This window comes from Pongo abelii, chromosome X, assembly GCF_028885655.2.
Source record: "Pongo abelii isolate AG06213 chromosome X, NHGRI_mPonAbe1-v2.0_pri, whole genome shotgun sequence".
In the NCBI taxonomy this organism is placed as follows: Eukaryota; Metazoa; Chordata; class Mammalia; order Primates; family Hominidae; genus Pongo; species Pongo abelii.
The window spans coordinates 107,600,802-107,621,126 of record NC_072008.2 but is presented as its reverse complement, the minus strand read 5'-3'; the positions used below and the strand labels follow the sequence as shown (position 1 = coordinate 107,621,126).

Sequence of the window (20,325 nt, the reverse complement as noted above, 5' to 3'; positions counted from 1 at the left end):
AGGAATGAGATCATGTCTTTTGCAGGGACATGGATGAAGCTGGAAGCCATCATCCTCAGCAAACTAACACAGGAACAGAAAACCAAACACCACATATTCTCAGTCATAAGTGGGAGTTGAACATCGAGAACATATGGACACAGTGAGGGGAACAACACACACCAGGGCCTTTTGGGGGGTGTGGGGTGAGGGGAGGGACTTAGAGGATGGGTCAATAGGAGCAGCAAACCACCATGCACACGTATACCTATGTGACAAACCTGCACGTTCTGCCCATGTATCCCCTTTTTGTGTTTAGAAGAAATGAAGAAAAATAAATAAATAAATAAATAAATAAATAATGATATAACCCTAACCCCAAAAAAAACCAAAGATAATCTGACTTCTTCCTTTCCAATTTGGATGCCCTTTACGTATTTATATTGTCAGATGGCTCTAGCTAGGACTTCCAGTACTATGTTGAATAACAGCATTGACACTGGGAATCCTTGCTGTGTTCCACATCTTACAGGAAAGGTCTTTCAGTATGATACTGGCAGTGGGTCTGTCATATATGGTTTTTATTATGTTGAGATATGTTCCCTCTATACCCAGTATTTTGAAGGTTTTTATCACAAAGGGATGCTGAATTTTATCAAAATGGCTTTTCAACATCAATTGAAATAATTATATGATTTTTATCCTTCATTCTGTTAATATGATGTATCACGTTGATTGATTTGCATATGTTAAATCTTTGCATCCCAGGGATAAATCCCACTTGGTCATTATGAATGATCTTCTAAAGTGTTGAATTGAGTTTGCTAGTATTTTGTTGAGGATTTTTGCATCAATATTCATCAGAGATATTGGCCTATAGTTTTTGTTTTTTTGTTGTGTCTTTGTCTGAGTTTGGTATCAGGGTGATATGGCCTCTTAGAATGAGTTTGGAAGTATTCCCTTCTCCTTTATTTTTCAGAATAGCTTGTGTAGGATTGGTATTCATTCTTTAAATGTTTGGTAGGATTCAGCAGTAAAGCCATTGGGTCTCAGGCTTTTCTTTTCTGGGAGACATCTTATTACAGCCTCAATCTCATTACTTATTATTATTGTTCTGTTCAGGTTTTTTATTTCTTCCTGATTCAATCTTTGTAGGTTGTATGTGTCTAGAAGTTTGTCAATTTCTTCTAGATTTTCCAATTTATTAGCATATAGTTGCCCATAGTAGCCACTAATGATCCTTTGAATTTCTGCAATATCAGTTGTAATGTCTCCTTTTTTATTTCTGATTTTATATATTTGGATCTTCTCTCTTTTTTTTGTTAGTCTTGCTAAAGGTGTGTCAATTTGGTTTAACTTTTCAAAACACTCACTTTTGTCTCATTCACCTTTGGTTTTTTATTTCAATTTTATTTATTTCTTCTCTAATATTTATTATTTCTTTTGTTCTACTAATTTGGGGTTTGGTTTGCTCTTTCTTTTCTAGCTCTTTAAGACGCATCACTAGATTGTTTATTTGAAGTTTTTCCTCTTTTTTAAGTATTTCCTCTTTTTTTCCACATTATTTCTATCCTCTTACATTTATTAACATTTGCTTTATGGCCAGGATATGGTCTATCATGGAGGTGTTCTATGTACACTTGAGGAAAGTGTACATTCTATTATTGTGATGCGTTTTATAGATGTCTTCCAGGTCTAGTTGGCTTATAGTGCTAAATCGTTTATTTCCTTTATTTTTTGTCTAATTATTCTATCCATTACAAAAAGTGGTGCATTGATGTATGCAACCATTTTTTCACCTTGTCTTTTTCTAGTTTCATCAGATTTTTTTCATGTAAATTGGTGCTCTGTTACTATTGATACATATATATTTATAACTATTGTATCTTCTTGATGAACTAACATTTTATTGTTACATGTTTTTATAATTATAAAATGTTTCTCTTAATATGAAATTATAGAATAAATTTTTATAATGATAAAATTATATATCATTTTATAATGATAAAAAATATGAGCCAGGTGCGGTGGCTCACAGCTGTAATCCCATGACTTTGAGAGACCAAGGCGGGTGGATCACCTGAGGTCATCAGTTCAAGACCAGCCTGGCCAACAAGGTGAAACCCCAGAAAATTAGCTGAGCGTGGTGGCAGGCACTGTAATCCCAGTTTCTTAGGAGGCTGAGACAGGAGAATCACTTGAACCTGGGAGGCGAAGGTTGTAGTGAGCCGAAATGGTGCCATGGCACTCCAGCCTGGGAAACAAGAGAGAAACTCTGTCTCAAAAAAAAAAAAGTTATTAACTCAATAACATATTTTGTTTCATTATCTGCCTAGAATTATTATAGCCACTAATTCTGTGGTTGCTGCTTGTATAATATATCTTTATTCATCTTTTCACTTTCAATAAATTTATATTTTAAATGAAGGTGCTGTAGATAGTATACAGTTAGAATTTTAAATCCAGTCTTAAAATAGCTGTCTTTTAATTACATTTTTTATTCATTTACATTTAACGTTATTACTACTAATGTGGGATTTCTGTCCGTTAATTTAATTTTTGCTTTTTTTTATTATTATACTTTAAGTTTTAGGGTACATGTGCACAAAGTGCAGGTTTGTTACATATGTATACATGTGCCATGTTGGTGTGCTGCACCCATTAACTCATCATTTAGCATTAGGTATATCTCCTAATGCTATCCCTCCCCCCTCCCCCCACCCCACAACAGTCCGTGGTATGTGATGTTCCCCTTCCTGTGTCCATGTGTTCTCATTGTTCAATTCCCACCTATGAGTGAGAACATGCGGCGTTTGGTTTTTTGTCCTTGTGATAGTTTGCTGAGAATGATGGTTTCCAGAGCCCACATCACCAAGTCAATCCTAAGCCAAAAGAACAAAGCTGGAGGCATCACACTACCTGACTTCAAACTATACTACAAGGCTACGGAAACCAAAACAGCATGGTACTGGTACCAAAACAGAGATATAGACCAATGGAACACAACAGAGCCCTCAGAAATAATGTCACATATCTGCAACTATCTGATGTTTGACAAACCTGACAAAAACAAGAAATGGGGAAAGGATTCCCTATTTAATCTTATACAAAAATTAATTCAAGATGGATTAAAGACTTAAATGTTAGACCTAAAACCATAAAAACCCTAGAAGAAAAGCTAGGCAATACCATTCAGGACATAGGCATGGGCAAGGACTTCATGACTGAAACACCAAAAGCAATGGCAACAAAAGCCAAAATTGACAAATGGGATCTAGTTAAACTAAAGAGCTTCTGCACAGCAAAAGAAACTACCATCAGAGTGAACAGGCAACCTACAGAATGGGAGAAAATTTTTGCAACCTACTCATCTGACAAAGGGCTAATATCCAGAATCTACAATGAACTCAAACAAATTTACAAGAAAAAAACAAACAGCCCCATCAAAAAGTGGGCAAAGGATATGAACAGACACTTCTCAAAAGAAGACATTTATGCAGCCAAAAAACACATGAAAAAATGCTCATCATCACTGGTCATCAGAGAAATGCAAATCAAAAGCACAATGAGATACCATCTCACACCAGTTAGAATGGTGATCATTAAAAAGTCAGGAAACAACAGGTGCTGGAGAGGATGTGGAGAAATAGGAATACTTTTACACTGTTGGTGGGACTGTAAACTAGTTCAACCATTGTGGAAGTCAGTGTGGCGATTCCTCAGGGATCTAGAACTAGAAATACCATTTGACCCAGCCATCCCATTACTGGGTATATACCCAAAGGATTATAAATCATGCTGCTATAAAGACACATGCACATGTATGTTTTTAGCGGCACTATTCACAATAGCAAAGACTTGGAACCAACCCAAATGTCCAACAACAATAGTCCAGAGTAAGAAAATGTGGCACATATACACCATGGAATACTATGCAGCCATAAAAAATGATGAGTTCATGTCCTTCATAGGGACATGGATGAAACTGGAAACCATCATTCTCAGTATTTCCTCTTTTTTGATGAAGCTATATACTTCCCTTGAGTACTGCTTTTGCTGTATTCCATAAGCTTTGGCATGTTGTGTTTGCATTATCATTTATTTTGAGAAATTTTTAAATATCCCCCTTAATTTCTTCATTGAACCACGGGTTATTCAGGAGCATGTTGTTTAATTTCCATGTATTTGTATAGTTTCCAAAATTCCTCTTTTTATTGATTTCTAGTTTTATTCCATTGTGGTCAGAGAAGATTCTTGATATTATTTCATTTTTCTCAATGTTTTAAGAGTTTTTTTTGTGACCTATCATATGGTCTATCCTTAAGAATGATCCATGTGCTGAGGAAAAGAATGTGTATTCTGCAGTCATTGGATAAAAAGTTCAGTAAATATCTCTTAGGTCCATTTTATCTATAATGCATATTAAGTCTGCTCTTTCTTTGTTGACTCTCTGTCTGGAAGATCTATCCAATGCTGAAAGTGGAGTGTTGAAGTCTCTAGTTATTATTGCATTGAAGCTTATCTTTTTTTGTAGCTCTAATATTTACTTTATATATCTGGGTTCTCTAGTGTTGGGTGCATGTATATTTAAAATTGTTATATCTTCTTACTGAATTTACCCTTTTATCATTATATAGTAACCTTCTTTGTCTCTCCTTATACTTTTTGTCTTAAAATTTATTTTGTCTGATATAAGTACAGCAACTCCTGCTCTATTTCAGTTTCCATTGGCATGGAATATCTATTTCCATCCTTTTGTTTTCAGCCTATATATGTGTTTGTAGGTGAATTGTGTTTCTTCTAGGCAACAGATCCATGGGTCTTGTTTTTTTATCCATTCAGCTGCTCTATGTGTTTTGATTGGATAACTTATTCCATTTACATTCAATATTATGATTGATAAGTGTGGGCCTACTCCTGCTATTTTGTTAATTGTTTTCTGGTTTGTTTTGTGGTCATCTCTTCCTTCTTTCTTTCCTTCCTGTCTTCCTTTACTGAAGGTGATTTTCACTGGTGATAAGATTTAGTTTCTTGCTTTTCATTTTTAGTGTATCCATTGTATGTTTTTTAGTTTGAGGATCCCATGAGGTTTGAAAATACCTTTTTTTTTTGAGACAGAGTCTCACTCTATCACCCAGGCTGAAGTGCAGTTGTGCAATCTTGGCTCACTGCAACCTCTGCCTCCCGGGTTCAAGCAATTCTCCTGCCTCAGCCCCCTAAGTAGCTGGGATTACAGGCATGCACCACCACGCCTGGCTAATTTTTGTATTTTTAGTAGAGATGGGGTTTCACCATGTTGGTCAGGCTGGTCTCAATCTCCTGACCTCATGATCTGCCCGCCTTGGCCTCCCAAAGTGCTGGGATTACAGGCAGGAGCCACCATGCCTGGCAAAAATACTTTCTTATAACCCCTTATTTTAACCTGATAACAACCTAACACTGTTTGCATAAACAAACAAAGAAGCAAAAAGAAAACTAATACAAACTCTATGCTTTAACTTTGTCCCCCTTCATTTGATCTTTCTATTGTTTCTATATATATCTTACTGTACTGAATATGTCTTGAAAAGTTCTTGTGGTTATTATTTATGATTGGCTCATCATTTAGTCTTTCTACTTAGGATAAGAGTAGTTTACCCACCACAGTTACAGTGTTATGATATACTCTGTTTTTCTGTTTCCTTACGAATTACTAGTGAGTTTTGTACCATGATTGTTTATTTACTAATGATTATTTCTTGCTCATTAACGTCCTTTTCTTTCTGATTGAAGTACTTTCTTTAGCATTTCTTTTAGGTCCCATCCAGTGTTGATGGAATCCCTCAGCTTTTGTTTGTCTTGGAAAGTCTTTATTTCTCCTTCATGTTTGAAGGATGTTTTCACTGGATATATTAAATGCCTTGGGGTAGTCTTCTTTGAGTTAAATCTGCTTGGTGTTCTATAACCTTCTTGTACTTGAATATTGATATGTTTCTCTAGGCTTAGGAAGTTTTCTCTTATTATCCCATGAATAAACTCTCTACTCCAATCTCTTTGTCTACCTCATGTTTAAGGCCAATAACTCTTACATATGCCCTTTTGAGGCTGTTTTATAGATTCTATACACATGCTTTATTGTTTGAATTATCTTTTCTTTTGCCTCCTCTGGCTGTGTATTTTGAAATAGCCTGTCTTAAGCTCACTAATTCTTCTGAGCTTGATCAATTCTGCTATTAAAGGACTCTGATACATTCTTCAGTATGCCAATTGCATTTTTCAGCTCCAGAATTTCTGCTTTCTTCTTTTAAATTATTTCCATCTCTTTGTTAAATGTATCTGAGTTTCTTCTCTGTATTATCTTGAATTTCTTTGAGTTTATTCTCAACACTACCGTTTTGAATTCTGTGTCTGAAATATCACATATCTCTGTTTCTCCAGGATTGGTCCTGGGTGCCTTATTTAGTTCATTTACTGTGGTCATGTTTTCCTGGATGGTGTTGATGCTAGTAGATGTTCTTCAGTGTCTGGCATTGAAGAGTTAGTTATTTATTGTAGTCTTCATTGTCTAGGCTTATTTGTAGCTGTCCTTCTTGGAAAGGCTTTCCAGATATTTTAAAGGACTTGGGTGTTGTAATCTAAGCTATATCTTCTTTAGGGGGCACCCCAAGCCCAGTAACTCTGTGGTTCTTGTGGATAGGTACTGCCTTATTTATCTTGGACAAGACCCAGAATAATTTTCTGGTTTAACAAGAATAGACTCTTGTTCTCCTCCTGTACTGTCTCCCAAACTGAATGTCTCTCTCTCTCTTCTGAGCCACCTAAATCTGGCAGTGGAGTGACACATGCACCCCTGTAGCCACCACTATGACTGTGCTGGGTCACACCTGAAGCCAGCACAGCACTGGGTTTCTCCCAAGACCTGTTGTAACCACTCCCTGGCTACTGCCTATATTCACTCAAGGCCCTGTCACTCTACAATCAGCAGGTGGTAAAGCCAGCCAGTCCTGTGTTCTTCCCTTCAGGGCAGCAAGGTCCCCTAGGCCCTTGGGTGGGTCCAGAGGTGCCATTGATGAGTCAGGGACTAGAGTCAAAAACTTTAGAAATCTACCTGGTGTTCTATGGTATGGTACCTGAGCTGGCATTCAAACCACAAGATGCAGTCCTTCTCACTGTTTTCTCCCCTTTCCAAATGCAGAGGAGCCTCACCTAATAGCTACCATTGCCTCAGACCACAGGAAGTACAGTCCGACTACTGCTAATGTTCCCTTAAGAGCCAAGGGCTCTTAAGTCAGCTTGTGGTGAATGCTGCCCAGACTGGAACTCACCCTTCAAAGCAGTGGGCGGTTCCCCTCTGGACCAGGGTAGGTCCAGAAATGCCTTCCAAAGGTCAAATCCTGGAACCAGAGACCCCAAGAGCCCTCTTGGTGCTCTACACACCTATGGCTGTGCTGGTACCTATGGTGCAAGACAAAGTCCTCTGTAATTTTCCCTCCACTTTTCTCGAGCAGAAAGATTTTCTCACTGTAGCCACCACAGCTGGTAATGTGCTGAGTTTCACCTGAAGCCAGCATGTCTCAGAGGGGCACTCAAGGTCCTCGATGTAGGACTTGGGCATCACTTCTGGTTATTCAGGGTCCAAGAGCTCTTCAGTTAGCAGGTTATGAATGCTGCAAGTACTGGGTCTTTTTTTGCAAGGCAGTGGGTTCCCTTCTGGCCTATGGTGTGTCTAGAAGTGTCTGGAAGCTAGGACCTGAAATGGGGATCTCATGACTCTGATCCGTTCCCTCTCCTGCTGTGGCTGAGCTGGTATCCAAGAAGCATGCAACAGAAAGTCCTCCCTACTCTTTCCTCTCTTCTCCTAAAGAATAAAGTAGGGGTCTCTTTCAAAGCCACAAGATCTGCAGCCTGGGATTAGGGGAGGGGCAATGCCAACACTCCCTTGGCTGCCCCAGCTGGTGTCTCAGTTTGTAACGTGTCCCCCCAGTCCACTGTTTCTGGGTCCACTTCAGCACTAGGACTTGCATAGATGTTGCAGTCCTTATGGACTAAACTGCCTTTTAAGTTTGCTTGGAGACGCACAGCACTGTAAGTGCTTGGTGGCAAGGTTTGCAGGCACTCAAGTTTGGACTACTTGGATCAATGATTCCCCTCTGGCTAGGGCTGATTTAAATGCTACCTGTGTGGGCAAATGTCAGCTGAGTGGTTCGGTTTTCCTTCCTGCTTTACCAGGGCAGCACTGAATTCAATGCCTCACAATTGCTGTGTTCTTCCTTCCCCAATGCCCAGAGACAGTCTGGGCACCACACCATTGGTGGGGTTGGTGTGAGGGGATAGGCGATTCAGCATGTTTTTTTCTCTCTTTTCATTGCCTCTTTCAGTTATATGAAGTTAAAACCAAGTGTTATGGGTGTTCACCTGATTTATGGTTCTTATGAAGGTGTTTTCTCTGCGTAGTTGTTAAGTTGATGTTCTTGCAGCAGGGAGTCAGGGGATTGGACAATAGGTGGATCCTTCTATTCTGCCATCTTGTTCTACCTCCTGGGTAAAATATTTGAATAGACAGTTCTCAAAAGAAGACCTACAAATGGCAAACAGGTATACGAAAAGATGTTCAATATCATTGATCATCAGAGAAATGCAAATCAAAACTATAATGAGATAACATCTCACCCCAGTTAAACTGGCTTATATCCAAAAGACAGGGAATAACAAATGCTGTGAGGATATGGAGAAAAGGGAACCCTTGTTGGTGGGAATGTAAATGTACAACCACTGTGGAGAACAGTTTGGAGGTTCCTCAAAAAAAAAAAAAAATAGAGTTACCATATGACCCAGCAGTCTCATTGCTGGGTATATACGCAAAAGAAAGGAAATCAGTGTATCAATGAGATATCTGCACTCCTATGTTTGTTACAGTAGTGTTCACAATAGCTAAGATTTGGAAGCAACCTAAGTGTCCATAAACAGAAGAATAGATAAGAAAAATGAGGTACATATATGTAAAGGAGTACTACTCATCCATTTAAAAAAAATGAGATCCAATCATTTACAATAACATGGATGGAACTGGAGGTCATTATATTAAGTGAAATAAGCCAGGCACAGAAAAATAAACATCACAAGTTCACACTTATTTGTGGGAGCTAAAAATTAAAACAATTGGGGGCAGGCGTTTCCAAGATGGCTGAATAGGAACAGCTCCAATCTACAGCTCCCAGCATGAGCAATGCAGAAGACGGGTGATTTCTACATTTCCAACTGAGGTACCGGGTTCATCTCACGGGGGCACATTGGACAGTGGGGACAGGACAGTGGGTGCAGCCCACCCGGCGTGAGCCGAAACAGGGTGAGTCAGCACCTCACCCAGGAAGCAAAAGGGGTCAGGGAATTCCCTTTCCTAGCCAAGGGAAGTGGTGACAGACAGCACCTGGAAAATTGGATCACTCCCACCCTAATACTGCACATTTCCAACAATCTTAGCAAATGACACAACAGGGGATTATATCCTGTGCCTGGCTCAGAGGATCCCACGCCCATAGAGCCTCACTCATTGCTAGCACAGCAGTCTGAGATCAAACTGCAAGGTGGCAGCGAGGCTGGGGGAGGGGCGCCCAACATTGCTGAGGCTTGAGTAGGTAAACAAAGCGGCCAGGAAGCTCAAACTGGGTGGAGCCCACCACAGCTCAAGGAGGCCTGCCTGCCTCTGTAGACTCCACCTCTAGGGGCAGGGCAAAGCTGAACAAAAGGCAGCAGAAACCTCTACAGACTTAAATGTCCCTATCTGATGGTTTCGAAGAGAGTAGTGGTTCTCCCAGCATGGAGTTTGAGATCTGAGAAAGGACAGACTGCCTCCTCAAGTGGGTCCCTGACCCCCGAGTAGCCTAACTGGGAGGCACCCCCCAGTAGGGGCAGACTGACACCTCACATGGCCAGGTAACCCTCTGAGATGAGCATCCAGAGGTACAATCAGGCAGCAACATTTGCTGTTCAGCAATATTCGCTGTTCTGCAGCCTCTGATGTTGATACTCAGGCAAACAGGGTCTAGAGTGGACCTCCAGCAAACTCCAACAGGACCTGCAGGGTCCTGACTGTTAGAAGGAAAACTAACAAACAGAAAGGACATCCTAACCAAAACCCCATCTGTACATCACCATCATCAAAGACCAAAGGTAGATAAAACCACAAAGATGGGGGAAAAACAGAGCAGAAAAGCTGAAAATTCTAAAACTGAGAGCATCTCTCCCCCTCCAAAGAAACACAGCTCCTCGCCAACAATGGAACAAAGCTAGATGGAGAATGACTTTGATGAGTTGAGAGAAGAAGGCTTCAGACGAACAAACTTCTCCAAGCTACAGGAGGAAGTTCGAACTCACTGCAAAGAAACTAAAAACCTTGAAAAAACATTAGACGAATGGCTAACTACAATAATCAGTGTAGAGAAGTCCTTAAATGACCTGAGGGAGCAGAAAACCATGGCACGAGAACTACATGATGAATGCACAAGCATCAGTAGCTGATTCAATCAACTGGAAGAAAGGGTATCAGTGACTGAAGATCAAATAAATGAAATGAAATGAGAAGAGAAGTTTACAGAAAAAAGAGTAAAAAGAAACAAAGTCTCCAGGAAATATGGGAATATGTGAAAAGACCAAATCTATGTCTGATTGGTGTACCTGAAAGTGACGGGGAGAATGGAACCAAGTTGGAAAACACTCTGCAGGATATTATCCAGGAGAACTTCCCCAACCTAGAAAGGCAAGCCAACATTCAAATTCAGGAAATACACAGAACACCACAAAGATACTCCTCGAGAAGAGCAACTCCAAGACACATAATTGTCAGATTCACCAAAGTTGAAATGAAGGAAAAAATGTTAAGGGCAGCCAGATAGAAAGCTCAGGTTACACATAAAGGGAAGCCCATCAGACTACAAGCAGATCTCTTGGCAGAAACTCTACAAGCCAGAAGAGAGTGGGGGCCAATATTCAACATTCTTAAAGTATGAATTTTCAACCTAGAATTTCATATCCAGTCAAACTAAGCTTCATAAGCAAAGGAGAAATAAAATCCTTTACAGACAATCAAATGCTGAGAGATTTTGTCACCACCAGCCTGCCCTACAAGAGCTCCTGAAGGAAGCACTAAACGTGGAAAGGAACAACTGGTACCAGCCACTGCAAAAACATGCCAAATTGTAAAGACCATTGATGCTAGGAAGAAACTGCATCAACTAACGAGCAAAATAACCAGCTAACATCATAATGACAGGATCAAATTCACACATAACAATATTAACCTTAAATGTAAATGTGCTAAATCCTCCTATTAAAAGACACACACCTGCAAATTCGATAAAGAGTCAAGACCCATCAGTGTGCTGTATTCAGGAGAACCATCTCACGTTCACAGACACAAATAGGCTCAAAATAAAGGGACGGAGGAAGAACTACCAAGCAAATGGAAAACAAAAAAGGTAGGAGTTGCAATCCTAGTCTCTGATAAAACAGACTTTAAACCAACAAAGATCAAAAGGCACTAAAAAGGCCATCACATAATGGTAAAGGGATCAATTCAACAAGAAGAGCTAACTATCCTAAATATATATGCACCCAATACAGGAGCACCCAGATTCATAAAGCAAGTCCTTAGAGACCTACAAAGAGACTTAAACTCCCACACAATAATAACGGGAGACTTTTACACCCCACTGTCAACATTAGACAGATCAATGAGACACAAAGTTAGCAAGGATATCCAGGAATTGAACTCAGCTCTGCACCAAGCAGACCTAACAGACATCTACAGAAGTCTCCCCCCCAAATCAACAGAATATAAAATCTTCTCAGCACCACATCACTCTTATTCCAAAACTGACCACATAGTTAGAAGCAAAGCACTCCTCAGCAAATGTAAAAGAACAGAGATTATAGCAAACTGTCTCTCAGAAAACAGTGCAATCAAACTAGAACTCAGGATTAAGAAACTTACTCAAAACCACTCAACTACATGGAAACGGGACAACCTGCTCCTGAATGACTACTGGGTAAATAACAGAATGAAGGCAGAAATAAAGATGTTATTTGAAACCAGTGAGAACAAAGACACAACATACCAGAATCTCTGGGACAAATTTAAAGCAGTGTGTAGGGGCAAATTTATAGCACTAAATGCCCACAAGAGAAAGCAGGAAAGATCCAAAATTGACACCCTAACATCACAATTAAAAGAACTAGAGAAGCAAGAGCAAACACATTCAATGTAGCTGGTGTTTTTTGAAAAGATCAACAAAATTGATAGACCACTAACAAGACTAATGAAGAAGGAAAGAGAGAAGAATTAAATAGATGCAATAAAAAATGATAAAGGGGATATCACCACTGAACCCACAGAAATACAAACTACCATCAGAGAATACTATAAACACCTCTATGCAAATAAACTAGAAAATCTAGAAGAAATGGACAAATTCCTGGACACATACACCCTCCGAAGACTAAACCAGGAAAAAGTTGAATCTCTTAGTAGACGAATAACAGGCTCTGATATTGAGGCAATAATTAATAGCTTACCAACCAAAAAAACTCCAGGACCAGACGGATTCACAGCCGAATTCTACCAGAGGTACAAGGAAGAGCTGGTACCATTCCTTCTGAAACTATTCCAATCAATAGAAAAAGAGGGAATCCTCCCTAACTCATTTTATGAGGCCAGCATCATCCTGATACCAAAGCCTGGCAGAGACACAACTAAAAAATAGAATTTTAGACCAATATCCTTGATGAACATTGATGCAAAAATCCTCAACAAAGTACTGGCAAACCAAATCCAGCAGCACATTAAAAAGCTTATCCACCATGATTAAGTGGGCTTCATCCCTGGGATGCAAGGCTGGTTCAACATATGGAAATCAATAAACATAATCCAGCATGTAAACAGAACCAAAGACAAAAACCACATGATTATCTCAATAGATGCAGAAAAGGCCTTTGACAAAATTGAACAGCGCTTCATGCTAAAAACTCTCAATAAATTAGGTATTGACGGGACATATCTCAAAATAATAAGAGCTATTTATGATGAACCCACAGCCAATATCATACTGAATGGACAAAAACTGGAAGCATTTCCTTTGAAAACTGGCACAAGACAGGGATGCTGTCTTTGACCTCTCCTATTCAACATAGTGTTGGAAGTTCTAGCCAGGGAAATTAGGCAGGAGAAAGAAATAAAGGACATTCAATTAAGAAAAGAGGAAGTCAAATTGTCCCTCTTTCCATATGACATGATTGTGTATTTAGAAAACCCCATTGTCGCAGCCCAAAATCTCCTTAAGCTGATAAGCAACTTCAGCAAAGTCTCAGGATACAAAATCAGTGTGCAAAAATTACAAGCATTCTTATACACCAATAAAAGACAAACAGAGAGCCAAATCATGAGTCAACTCCCATTCACAGTTGCTTCAAAGAGAATAAAATACCTAGGAATCCAACTTACAAGGGATGTGAAGGACCTCTTCAAGGAGAACTACAAACCACTGCTCAACAAAACAAAAGAGGACACAAACAAATGGAAGAACACTCCATGCTCATGGATAGGAAGAATCAATATCGTGAAAATGGCCATACTGCCCAAGGTAATTTATAGATTCAATGCCATCCCCATCAAGCTACCAATGACTTTCTTCACAGAATTGGAAAAAATTACTTTAAAGTTCATATGGAACCAAAAAAGAGCCCACATTGCCAAGACAATCCTAAGCCAAAAGAACAAAGCTGGAGGCATCACTCTACCTGACTTCAAACTATACTCCAAGGCTACAGTAACCAAAACAGCATGGTGCTGGTACCAAAACAGAGATATAGACCAATGGAATAGAACAGAGCCCTCAGAAATAATGCCATATATCTACAGCTATCTGATCTTTCACAAACCTGACAAAAATAAGAAATGGGGAAAGGATTCCCTATTTAATAAATGGTGCTTGGAAAACTGGCTAGCCATATGTAGAAAGCTGAAAATGGATCCCTTCCTCACACCTTATACAAAAATTAATTCAGGATGGATCAAATACTTAAATGTTAGACCTAAAACCGTAAAAACCCTAGAAGAAAACCTAGGCAATACCATTCAGGAAATAGGCATGGGCAAGTATTTCATATCTAAAACACCAAAAGCAATGGCAACAAAAGCCAAAATTGACAAATGGGATCTAATTAAACTAAAGAGCTTCTGCACAGCAAAAGAAACTACCATCAGAGTGAACAGGCAACCTACAGAATGGGAGAAAATTTTTGCAATCTGCTCATCTGACAAAGGGCTAATATTCAGAATCTACAAAGAACTCAAACAAATTTACAAGAAAAAAACAAACAACCCCATCAACAGGTGGGCAAAGGATATGAACAGACACTTCTCAAAAGAAGACATTTATGCAGCCAACAGACACATGAAAAAATGCTCATCATTACTGGCCACCAGAGAAATGCAAATCAAAACCACAATGAGATACCATCTCACATTAGTTAGAATAGCGATCATTAAAAAGTCAGGAAACAACAGGTGCTGGAGAGGATGTGGAGAAATAGGAACACTTTTACACTGTTGGTGGGACTGTAAACTAGTTCGACCATTGTGGAAGACAGTGTGGCAATTCCTCAAGGATCTAGAACTAGAAATACCATTTGACCCAGTCATCTCATTACTGCGTATATACCCAAATGATTATAAATCATGGTGCTATAAAGACACATGCACACGTATGTTTATTGCATCAATATTCACAATAGCAAAGACTTGGAACCAACTCAAATGTCCATCAATGATAGACTAGATTAAGAAAATGTGGCACATATACACCATGGAATACTATGCAGCCATAAAAAAGGATGAGTTCATGTCCTTTGTAGGGACATGGATGAAGCTGGAAACCATCATTCTCAGCAAACTATCACAAGGACAAAATACCAAACACCGTATGTTCTCACTCATAGGTGGTAATTGAACAATGAGAACACTTGAACACAGGAAGGGGAACATCACACACCGGAGCCTGTCTTGGGGTGGGGGAGTGGGGAGGGATAGCATTAGGAGATATATCTAATGTAAATGATGAGTTAATGGGTGCAGCACACCAACATGGCCCATATATACATATGTATCAAACCTGCACATTCTGCACATGTACCCTAGAACTTAAAGTATAATAAAAAAATTTTTAAAAATAAAAAAATAATAATAAAAATGTTTTAATTTCAGTAGCTTTAGTAGTACAGATAGTTTTTGGTTACATGAATGAATTGTACCGTGGTTAAAGCTGGGATTTTAGTGGACCTGTTACCTGAGTAGTGTACATAGTACTCAATAGGTAGTTTTTCATACCTCATTCCCCTCCCAACCTCCTAATTTCTGAGATCCAATGTCTATTATAACACTCTGTATGCCTTTACAAAACCATAGCTTAGCTCACACTTAAACCTCAAAACTTGTGGTGTTTCGTTTTCTGTTTCGCTCTTAATTCACTTAGGATAGTGACCTCCAGCTCTATTCATGTTGCTGCAAAGGGCATGGTTTTGTTCTTTCTTATGAATGTGTAGTATGCCATGATATATTCGTACCACGTTTTCTTTATCCACTCTGCCATTGATGGGCATTTAGGTCAGTTCCATGTTTTCACTATTGTAAATGATGCTGCAATGAACAAACACATGCATGTGTCTTTTGTTTTAATTTAATTTTATTTTATTATTATTATACTTTAAGTTTTAGGGTACATGTGTACAATGTGCAGGTTAGTTACATATGTATACATGTGCCATGCTGGTGTGCTACACCCATTAACTCATCATTTAGCATTAGGTATATCTCCTAATGCTATCCCTCCCCCTTCCCCCCACCCCACAACAGTCCCCACAGTGTGATGTTCCCCTTCCTGTATCCATGTGTTCTAATTGTTCAATTCCCACCTATGAGTGAGAACATGTGGTGTTTTGTTTTTTGTCCTTGCGATAGTTTGCTGAGAATGATGATTTCTAATTTCATCCATGTCCCTACAAAGGACATGAACTCATCATTTTTTATGGCTGCATAGTATTCCATGGTGTATATGTGCCACATTTTCTTAATCCAGTCTGTCATTGTTGGACATTTGGGTTGGTTCCAAGTCTTTGCTATTGTGAATAGTGCCGCAATAAACATACGTGTGCATGTGTCTTTATAGCAGCATGATTTATAGTCCTTTGGGTATATACCCAGTAATGGGATGGCTGGGTCAAATGATATTTCTAGTTCTACATCCCTGAGGAATCGCCACACTGACTTCCACAAGGGTTGAACTAGTTTACAGTCCCACCAACAGTGTAAAAGTGTTCCTATTTCTCCACATCCTCTCCAGCACCTGTTCTTTCCTGACTTTTTAATGATCACCATTTCAAATGGTGTGAGATGGTATCTCATTGTGGTTTTGATTTCCATTTCTCTGATGGCCAGTGTTGGTGAACATTTTTTCATGTGTTTTTGGCTGCATAAATGTCTTCTTTTGAGAAGTATCTGTTCATGTCCTTCACCCACTTTTTGATGGGGTTGTTTGTTTTTTTCTTGTAAATTTGTTTGATTTCTTTGTAGATTCTGGATATTAGCCCTTTGTCAGATGAGTAAGTTGCGAAAATTTTCTCCCATTTTGTAGGTTGCCTTTTCACTCTGATGGTAGTTTCTTTTGCTGTGCAGAAGCTCTTTAGTTTAATTAGATCCCATTTGTCAATTTTGGCTTTTGTTGCCATTGCTTTTGGTGTTTTAGTCATGAAGTCCTTGCCCATGCCTATGTCCTGAATGGTATTGCCTAGCTTTTCTTCTACGGTTTTTATGGTTTTAGGTCTAACATTTAAGTCTTTAATCCATCTTGAATTAATTTTTGTATAAGGTGTAAGGAAGGGATCCAGTTTCAGCTTTCTACATATGGCTAGCCAGTTTTCCCAGCACCATTTATTAAATAGGGAATCCTTTCCCCATTGCTTGTTTTTCTCAGGTTTGTCAAAGATCAGATGGTTGTAGATGTGTGGCATTATTTCTGAGCGCTCTGTTGTGTTCCATTGATCTATATCTCTGTTTTGGTACCAGTACCATGCTGTTTTGGTTACTGTAGCCTTGTAGTATAGTTTGAAGTCAGGTAGTGTGATGCCTCCAGCTTTGTTCTTTTGGCTTAGGATTGACTTGGTGATGCGGGCTCTTTTTTGGTTCCATATGGACTTTAAAGTAGTATTTTCCAATTCTGTGAAGAAAGTCAGTGGTACCTTGATGAGGATGGCATTGAATCTATAAATTACCTTGGGAAGTGTGGCCATTTTCAGGATATTGATTCTTCCTACCCGTGAGCATGGAATGTTCTTCCATTTCTTTGTATCCTCTTTTATTTCATTGAGCAGTGGTTTGTAGTTCTCCTTGAAGAGGTCCTTCACATCCCTTGTAAGTTGGATTCCTAGGTATTTTATTCTCTTTGAAGCAATTGTGAATTGGAGTTCACTCATGATTTGGTTCTCTGTCTGTCTGTTATTGGTGTATAAGAATGCTTGTGATTTTTGTACATTGATTTTGTATCCTGAGACTTTCCTGAAGTTGCTTATCAGCTTAAGGAGATTTGGGGTTGAGACAATGGGGTTTTCTAGATATACAATCATGTCATCTGCAAACAGGGACAATTTGACTTCCTCTTTTCCTAATTGAATACCCTTTATTTCCTTCTCCTGCCTAATTGCCCTGGCCAGAACTTCCAACACTATGTTGAATAGGAGTGGTGAGGGAGGTCAGCCCTGTCTTGGGCCAGTTTTCAAAGGGAATGCTTCCAGTTTTTGCCCATTCAGTATGATATTGGCTGTGGGTTTGTCATAGATAGCTCTTATTATTTTGAGATACGTCCCATCAATACCTAATTGATTGAGAGTTTTTAGCATGAATGGTTCTTGAATTTTGTCAAAGGCCTTTTCTGCATCTATTGAGATAATCATGTGGTTTTTGTCTTTGGTTCTGTTTATATGCTGGATTACATTTATTGATTTGCGTATATTGAACCAGCCTTGCATCCCAGGGATGAAGCCCACTTGATCATGGTGGATAAGCTTTTTGATGTGCTGCTGGATTCGGTTTGCCAGTATTTTATTGAGGATTTTTGCATCAATGTTCATCAAAGATATTGGTCTAAAATTCTCTTTTTTTGTTGTGTCTCTGCCAGGCTTTGGTATCAGGATGATGCTGGCCTCATAAAATGAGTTAGGGAGGATTCTCTCTTTTTCTATTGATTGGAAGTGTTTCAGAAGGAATGGTACCAGCTCTTCCTTGTACCTCTGGTAGAATTCGGCTGTGAATCCATCTGTTCTTGGACTCTTTTTAGTTGGTAAGCTATTGATTATTGCCACAATTTCAGAGCCTGTTATTGGTCTATTCAGAGATTCAACTTCTTCCTGGTTTAGTCTTGGGAGGGTGTATGTGTTGAGGAATTTATCCGTTTCTTCTACATTTTCTAGTTTATTTGCATAGAGGTGTTTGTAGTATTCTCTGATGGTAGTTTGTGTTTCTGTGGGATCTGTGGTGATATCCCCTTTATCATTTTTTATTGCATCTATTTGATTCTTCTCTCTTTTCTAATTTATTAGTCTTGCTAGCAGTCTATTTTGTTGATCCTTTCAAAAAACCAGCTCCTGGATTCATTAATTTTTTGAAGGGGTTTTTATGTCTCTATTTCCCTCAGTTCTGCTCTGATTTTAGTTATTTCTTGCCTTCTGCTAGCTTTTGAGTGTGTTTGCTCTTGCTTTTCTAGTTCTTTTAATTGTGATGTTAGGGTATCAATTTTGGATCTTTCCTGCTTTCTCTTGTGGGCATTTAGTGCTATAAATTTCCCTCTACACACTGCTTTGAATGTGTCCCAGAGATTCTAGTATGTTGTGTCTTTGTTCTCATTGGTTTCAAAGAACATCTTTATTTCTGCCTTCATTTTGTTATGTACCCAGTAGTCATTCAGGAGCAGGTTGTTCAGTTTCCATGTAGTTGAGCGGTTTTGAGTGAGTTTCTTAATCCTGAGTTCTAGTTTTATTGCACTGTGGTCTGAGAGACACTTTGTTTTAATTTCTCTTCTTTTACATTTGCTGAGGAGAGCTTTACTTCCAACTGTGTGGTCAATTTTGGAATAGGTGTGCTGTGGTGCTGAAAAAAAGTGTATATTCTGTTGATTTGGGGTGGAGAGTTCCATAGATGTCTATTAGGTCCGCTTGATGCAGAGCTGAGTTCAATTCCTGGGTATCCTTGTTAACTTTCTATCTCATTGATCTGTCTAATGTTGACAGTGGGGTGTTAAAGTCTCCCATTATTATTGTGTGGGAGTCTAAGTCTCTTTGTAGGTCACTCAGGACTTGCTTTATGAATCTGGGTGCTCCTGTATTGGGTGCATATATATTTAGGATAGTTAGCTCTTCTTGTTGAATTGATCCCTTTACCATTATGTAATGGCCTTCTTTGTCTCTTTTGATCTCTGTTGGTTTAAAGTCTGTTTTATCAGAGACTAGGATTGCAACCCCTGCCTTTTTTTTGTTTTCCATTTGCTTAGTAGATCTTCCTCCATCCTTTTATTTTGAGCCTATGTGTGTCTCTGCACGTGAGATGGGTTTCCTGAATACAGCACACTGGTGGGTCTTGACGCTTTATCCAATTTGCCAGTCTGTGTCTTTTAATTGGAGAATTTAGTCCATTTACATTTAAAGTTAATATTGTTATGTGTGAATTTGATCCTGTCATTATGATGTTAGCTGGTTATTTTGCTCGTTAGTTGATGTAGTTTCTTCATAGCCTCGATGGTCTTTACAATTTGACATGATTTTGCAGTGGCTGGTACTGATTTTTCCTTTCCATGTTTAGTGCTTCCTTCAGGAGCTCTTGTAGGGCAGGCTTTGTGGTGACAAAATCTCTCAGCATTTGCTTGTCTGTAAAGGATTTTATTTCTCCTTCACTTATGAAGCTTAGTTTGGCTGGATATGAAATTCTGGGTTGAATATTCTTTTCTTTAAGAATGTTGAATATTGGCCCCCACTCTCTTCTGGCTTGTAGAGTTTCTGCTGAGAGATCCGCTGTTAGTCTGATGGGCTTCCCTTTGTGGGTAACCCAACCTTTCTCTCTGGCTGCCCTTAACATTTTTTCCTTCATTTCAACTTTGGTGAATCTGACAATTATGTGTCTTGGAGTTGCTCTTCTCGAGGAGTATCTTTGTGGTGTTCTCTGTATTTCCTGAATCTGAATGTTGGCCTGTCTTGCTAGATTGGGGAAATTCTCCTGGATAATATCCTGCAGAGTGTTTTCCAACTTGGTTCCATTCTCCCCGTCACTTTCAG

General features: G+C 39.1%; 1 protein-coding gene across 1 annotated transcript in view; it reads left to right on the top strand.

Moving 5' to 3' along the window:
- The window catches only part of LOC100451207 (nuclear RNA export factor 5), a 76,730-nt gene that overhangs the window by 12,341 nt on the left and 44,064 nt on the right, over window positions 1-20,325 (top strand). The window lies entirely within an intron of this gene.